Raw genomic sequence first — 7,590 nt, forward strand, 5'->3', positions numbered from 1 at the left:
ACACTTGAAATCCCAGCACTTGAGAGGCTGAGACAGGAGGATCGCAGGTTCGTGTCCAGCCTCAGCTACTTAGTGAGGCCCTCTGCAACTCAGTGAGACCCTGTTTCAAAATAAAGAATAAAGAATAGGCTTGGGAGAGTAGCTCAGAGGCAGAATGCCCCTGGTTTAAATCCCCAGGACCGAGACAGGAGGATCGCATAGGTTCGAAGCCAGCCTCAGCTACTTAATGAGGCTCTCAGCAACTTAGTGAGACCCTGTTTCCAAATAAAATATATATATAAAAAATAGGTCTGGGAGTATAGCCCGGAGGTAGAAAGCCCCTGGGTTCCACCCCCAGTACTACAAATAAATAAATAATCCCCAGTACTATAAAAAAAAAGAGGTCAAACACGTAAAAAAAATTAGCAAACATATAGATTGTTTCAGTAACACCATTAGAAAGATTTGATGGGAATTTATTAAATTCTGCATCTCATAACTAAAGAATATACATTTTTCTCAAGGTGACTTGGAGCATTTCCAAAACTTTATCATGTAGTATGCAATAAAGCAAGCTTTGACAAATACCCAAATCCAGATATTGAGGACGGAGCCCTGCTATGTCCTTGAAGACAACTCTTGGCCAGAATCTAGAGACAGGATAAAAGAATAAAGCTTTCTTCTCAGCCTCTCCACCCCTATGAACAAAGCGGCCTCTCTCAGTAGCTAGGACCCCAAGATAAGACCGCTAAGTCCAGCAAGATGGCGCCACCCAGTCCCAGCCAGTCGGAGCTCAAGATGGGGCCGCCATCTTTTGTTGAGGATCTCTGGCATCAAATTGGCACCGTCTCAGCCTCCCAAGGACTGGGATTACAAGCATGTGCCACTGTGCCCGGCTTAGACCTTTCTTCTTATATAATGCATTTAAATTAGAATTCAATAACAGATTTTGAGCTTAATTTAACAATGTGTATTTTTGTTGTTTGTTTTGCGGGTCTAGGGATTGAATCCAGGAGCATCCTAACTCCGAGCTACACCCTCTGCCCTATTTATTCTTTCCTTATTATTATTATTATTATTATTATTATTATTTTTTTTTTTTATTTTTGGTGGTACTGGGGTTCCTGGAAGCCCTTCTACCTTAGGGCTACACTCCCAGACCTATTTTATACTTTTTTATATTTGGAAACAGGGTCTCTTAGGCCAGCGCGGCTGGCTTCGAACCTGCGCGATCCTCCTGTCTCCGCCTCCCAAGCGCAGGGATTACAAGCATGCGCCACCACGCCCGGCTATTCTTTCTTTATTTTGAAACAGGGCCTCACTAAAGCACTGAGGCTGACTGCGAACCAGCGATCGTCCTGTCTCAGCCTCCCAAGTACTGGGATTACAAGTGTGCACCACCACGCCCGGCAGATGTGTATTTTTACAGTTCTTTAATACAGGTAGATCTATTTGTTGCAATCGGCATTCCATCCTGGAATCTTTTTATCTTCTAAGTGATTAAAAAATTTTTTTGTATACATTGAGATTCACTGTCTGTGCTATAAAATTCTATGGGTTTCGGCAAAGGCAGACTGTGATGTCTCTACAATGGAACATCATACATACGTTTCAGTGCCCTAAAAATATCCCTGTGCCCCGTTTCCCTCTCGAAACCCTGACAACTACCAACGCTTTTACTCTCAATTTTGTCTTTTCCAAAATGTCACTCAGTTGTAATAACACAGTATATAGTACTTGAAGACTGGCTTCTTCCACTCAGCAAGATGAATCTTAAGTTTATCCACGTCTTTTTGTGGCCTAACAGCACTTCTTTAAAAATCACTGCATAGCCGGGCGTGGTGGCCACGCTTGTCATCCCAGTACTTGGGAGGCTGAGACAGGAGGATCCAGGTTGTTCGCGGTCAGCCTCAGCTACTTAGTGAGGCCCTTTGCGACTCAGTGAGGCCCTGTTTCAAAATAAAGAAGAAAAAAATAGGGCTGGAGATGTAGCTCGGAGGTAGAATGCCCCTGGGTCCCATCCCAGTACTGCAAAAATATATATATTTATATCACTACCTAAGGCAGGTGCAGTACTGCACACTTGTAATCCTAGTACTTGGGAGGCTGAGACTGGAGGATCAGCCACCTAGCGAGACCCTGTTTCCAAATAAATGAAATCAGGCTGAGCCTGTTATTTTGAAACAGAGCCTCACTAAGTTGCAGAGGGCCTCACTAAGTGCTGAGGCTGTCCGTAACCTGTGATCCTCCTGTCTCAGCCTCCCAAGTACTGGGATTACATGTATGTATCTCCATACCCCGCCATATATTTAAAAACAAAACAAAACCTTGCGCTTATGGATATTCCACAAGCCAGAGAAGAAATCTTAATGAAAAACTTAAAATATTTATAAAAGGATATTAGCTGTAATATATGAAAACTGGTGGGTAGCATAAAAAGTGGTACTTTGTGGGAAATTCATAAATTTAACTGATTTTAATAGAAAACAAGAGACACTAAAATTTGATCAACTAAATATCCGTTATAAGAAGTGAAAAAATAAAAGAATAAATCCCAAGGAAATAATGGAGAATATACTAGAGTTAAGACAAAAATAAAGGAACTAATATATATATATATATATATATATATATATATGATAAAATACAAAATTGTTTTGGGGGGATACTAGGGATTGAACTCAGGAGCATTCTACCTCTGAGCTACACCACCAGCCCTATTTTATTTTATTACTTTGAAATAGGTCTCACTAAGTTGCTGAGGGCCTAAGTGGCTGAGGTTGGCTTTGACTCTGTGGCCTTCCTGTCTCAGAATCCCAAGTACTGGTATTATAGGCATGTGCCACCACATCCAGCCAAAATGATTTCAAGTAGATTAATAAACAATCCTTTGGTTAAATTATGTGAAAAATAAAAAAGACTGAAGGTACAAATGGGACTTCTATATAAATGTAAAAAGGAATATACCGATTCAGCAAATTTAAAAGTATTAATTGAAGAATAATGTTAACTTTCTGCTAACTAATTTGAAAACCTAGGGGAATTAAATTCCTAACATAAAATTAATCAAACAGACTCTGAGTTTTATAATAAAGAAATAGAAATCTTTAAAAGTTCTGCTGAAGCCCACCATGGTGGCACACTCTTATAATCCCAGTATGTGGGAGGCTGACACGGGAGGATCGTGGTTTGCGGCCAGCCTCAGCTACTTAGTGAGGCCCTCCACAACTTACTGAGACCCTTTTTCAAAATAAAGAGTAAAAAAATAGGGCTGGGGTGTAGCTCAGCGGTAGAATGCCCCTGGGATCATCCTCAACACCACACACTAAATAAATACATAAATAAATATACTATTGATTCAAAAAATAAAATAGAAGACTCTTCCTACAAGGATAACACCAGTTTACCAAACTTTCATAGGACAGATTATTCCCATTTATAGAATTTTTTTAGAGACTAGGAAGAGGGATATATTCCTAAGTCATTTGGGGGAGAGGGAACTCAGGGGCATTCTACATCCGAGCTACACCCCCAGCTCTATTTCTTATTCTTTATTTTGAAACAGGGTCTCACTAAGCTGCAGAGAGCCTAGGTAGCTGAGGTTGGCCTCGAACCTGAGTTCCTCCTCTCTCAGCCTCCCAAATGATAGAATTAGAAGTGTGTGCCACCACGCCTCGCTCAGTAAAGCTTTTTATATAGTCCTGGCTCTTTGAAACTATGGCAAAGTTTCAGATCTATCCCTTCCTCAAATAAATAATTAAAATCAACCGGAATGAGAAGCCAAATAATAATGAACATGACTGTAATACAAATAAACATCATAGCTGTCTTGAGAGGGACGAGGAGAGCTAATCTAAGTTAACTGAAAAACAGCATGTTGGTTATATATGGAAGAGCCAGGTGTGCTGGTGCACACCTGCAATCCCAGGCCTTGAGAGGCTGAGACAGAGGATCACAGGTTCGCAGCCAGCCTCAACAACTTAGTGAGGCCCTCCACAACTTAGTGAGACCTTGTTTCAAAATATAAAAAAAAAAATAGGGCTGGGGTATATCTCAGAGGTAGGATGCTCCTGGGTCTAAGCTCCAGTAACACACACACACACACACACAAGAAGTATGGACAAATATCATTACTCTGGTTAGTGGATTTGTTCACTGGGATATGAATGTGCAGTCCCCAAACGACTCTCTGTGCATCCTAGACTTAAGCAAATACGTAAATACAGATGTTCACAAGGGGTTACATTCTGATAAATCTATCCTAAGAAATATGCTTAGTCAAAAATTCAGTGAAGGCCGGGCGTGGTGGCGCACGCTTGTAATCCCAGCATTCAGGAGACGGAGACCGGAGGATCGCGATTCGCATGCAGCCTCAGCTACATAGTGAGGGCCCTTGCATCAGTGAGACCCTGTTTCAAAAATAAAGAATAAAAAATTAGGGCTGGGGGTGTTTCTCAGAGGAAGGATGCCCCTGGGTTCTATCCCCAGTACCACACGCAAAAAATTCATTGAATATGAGACAGGAGGATCACGGATCTAAGGCTGGCCTCTGCAAGTTAGCAAGACCTGTTTCAAATTTTAAAAAGAAGCTCTTTAGTCTAATGCCATCCCGAGTATTAATCCTCGTTACCTCTCAAAGGTGGGAGATAAGGACAGATGGCACCAGACCCTGCTGGACCTCCTGTTGGAATATATTAGGAGCAGCAGGCCCCATGCCAAGGGCCCCAGTCTATTCGATCTTCAGAGTGACCTCATTAATGGCCACAGTTTTTATTAAGGCACTGTTTACTCTGTTTTTTTCGAGATCCCAGGTAACTCTTCCGTACACGTGTATGCCGGTACAAAGACCATTCTCTGGGCTCGTGTCCCAGAACTAGGACCATGTATCAGGCTCCTGTACCGTATGTCTGGATTGTCCTCCAGAAAGGGCAGCCTGTTTCAGCGCACCGCCACCCACGAGGCGCCTCTTTACAATCTCACCCACACTTTGTGTTAATTTTTGTTCTTTCATAGACACGGCAAACACCTTGTCTCTGTCCTTGTGTTTCTTTCCAGCCAGACGGAGGCAGGCCAGTGTCTTCTGAAGAGACATCCTACATCAACTGTCCTAGGCATGGGCCTTGAGTCCCGCGGGGACATGTTCCCTGAGCAGCGTAGAAGACATACTGTGACCTAGTTGGGGTGCACTGTGGCATCCCTCCCAAGCTTCCTGCAGAATCTCAGTATTCCAGGGAAGTTTCTCCAGAAAGGTCTTTGGAGGAGGGCCTTGCAGCTAGCGCAGGAATGGGGCTGGACAGTGGGCATCTGCAGGGATCAAGCTGCAGGGATCATCTCTCTCCCTGGAGCCTGGCCCCTGAGGAGTGCCCCAGCGTTTCTGTGGGTTCTCCTGTGGTCCCCACCTGGACATGTTAGCAAGCTGTCCTGCGGGGCCCATGTTGGCACCCTCTGTACCTTACAGAATGGATTCGCTATAGACAGAATGCACATAAATTCAGCATCTTCTCCATGGAGTTTGGTCAGTAGGATGGTAGTCCCATTGGGCTTCAAGTGGTCCAGCCATGTAAGTCTACCTCCTTAGACGGAGGCCGTCTTCTTGGAACGGGTCCTGCTGTTGCTGGTTTATTCCCACAGGAGGCCCAGCAGGGCCTGGGGTCATTTGCCCTTGCCTCTGCCTCCTGCCCAGCTCAGTGTCTGGGGCCCCTGACTGGGCTGGAACAGGAGATTCCAGGAGGAGATGCAAGCTTCAGTGTGGGTCTGGGGTTGGTTGGCTGAGTAATGACCACACCAAAGATGTCTCCGTTCTGATCCTCAGGGGACATATTTGCAGAGTATTAAAGCTGTCATGAAGTTAAGTTTACTAATCAGCTGACATCTTAAAAGAGAGAGATTCTCTTGGATTAAGCGAGCCCCCTGCTGACACCTGGCCGGGCCCAGTGAGCCCACAACATAAGGTACGAACATGTAGCATCTATTTCTTGTTGTTGTGCTGGAAATCGAACCCAGGGTCATTCTACCTCGAAGCCACATCCCAGCCCTTCTTATTTTATTGTTTTGAAACAAGGCCTTGTTAGGTTACTGAAGTTCTCACTAAGTTGTTGAGGCCGACCTTGAGCCTGCGATCCTCCTGTGTCAGCCTCCCCAGGACTGGGTTTATGGGTGTGCACCACCGGGACCGAGGCCGGCTCTGGGCACCATCGTGAGCTACTGTGCGGTCCTGTGTTTAAGGAAGCCATAGGAAGCCCAGGCAGCGTGTGCATACAGAGGCTAGAGGGGCAGAGGAGGATGGAGGAGATGCCCGGGAAGCAGGACAGAGAGGATTCCTGCTGTTTTCACAGAAATTAGATTTTTTTTTTTAAAGAAAGGCAGACTACCCTGTGCAGCACCTCACGTGGATGTGTCTGGAGTCATGGAAACTTGACTACATTCTCCCTAGCACCTAAAAATGGACCTTGAGAGCTTGTTTAGAGCTCTCAAGGAGAGAGCTTGTTTGGAGCAGGGGAGCACAGCTACTCCTATATCCTTGACCGAAGACCAGTCCTCCTCTATGCAGGGAAGAGGTCCTCTCCGACCCAGTGCACAGCTTCAGGACGGACACACATGGAGTGGTGAAGGGGGAAGGGGACACCCACCTAGCCAAGCCAGATCAGCCGAATCCACCCTGGCGATCAACGGGGTGACAGATGTTACAGCCAGATCGCCCCCCACATCTGAGATTAGATTTTTAAAACCACTACCTCAGCCGGGCGTGGTGGCACACACTTGTCATCCCAGTCTTGGGAGGCGGAGACAGGAGGATCGCAGGTTCACAGCCAGCCTCGGCTACTTAGTGAGACCTTTCCACAACTTAGCGAGACTCTCTGTTTCAAAATAAAGAATAAAAAAATCAGGCTGGGGTTATAGCTCAGAGCTAAAATTCCCCTGGGTTCCATCCCCAGCACCATAAATAAATACATACATAAATACATAAATAAATAATAAAACCACTACCTCTGCAGGTTCCCAGCACACCCTGCATACCCACAGGGGCCTGACACTCCACAGGACCCCTGAGATCTCCCTCCCTCTAAGGACCCCAAAGGCCCTCTGCTAGGTGGACAGGACTCGAACCCTCGGCTCTTGAAACAGGGAGACTGCGGTCCTGAGGGGTCAGCAGGAGCAGAGGGCCCTCCACCCGAGGGCAGGACACAGCCAGACGCCACAGCTGGGAACTCACGCTTTCGTGAGGGCGGCCTGCTCTTCCCATAAGCAGGACAGGCCCAGCAGGCTCCTGTCTGCGGCTGGGCCCAGAACTTGGCCCCACAACCTCTGGGCGTCACCATAATTACTACCCTCCCCTCCCCCTCCCTCCGCCCTGGAGCTGGGACTGCGAGCCAAAGCTGGGGCCCCCCCTGACCTCCATCCAGGCCCAGCCAGACCCAGGGAAGCAGAAGTCTGGGTTCCATTGATGGCTGGGGAACTGGTGTCACAATGGGGTGGGAAGGTGGCATTCTACTCCGGGGTCAGCCCCCAGGGACTGGACGGGGCAAAGCAGGTGGCCCAGGTGAGCCAGCCCCCGCCATTGGCAAGCGCTTCCCTGTGCCCGGAACGCGCTACTTAGGGAAAGCCCCCTCA

This window comes from Muscardinus avellanarius, assembly GCF_963383645.1.
Source record: "Muscardinus avellanarius genome assembly, contig: SCAFFOLD_46, whole genome shotgun sequence".
Taxonomy (NCBI): Eukaryota; Metazoa; Chordata; class Mammalia; order Rodentia; family Gliridae; genus Muscardinus; species Muscardinus avellanarius.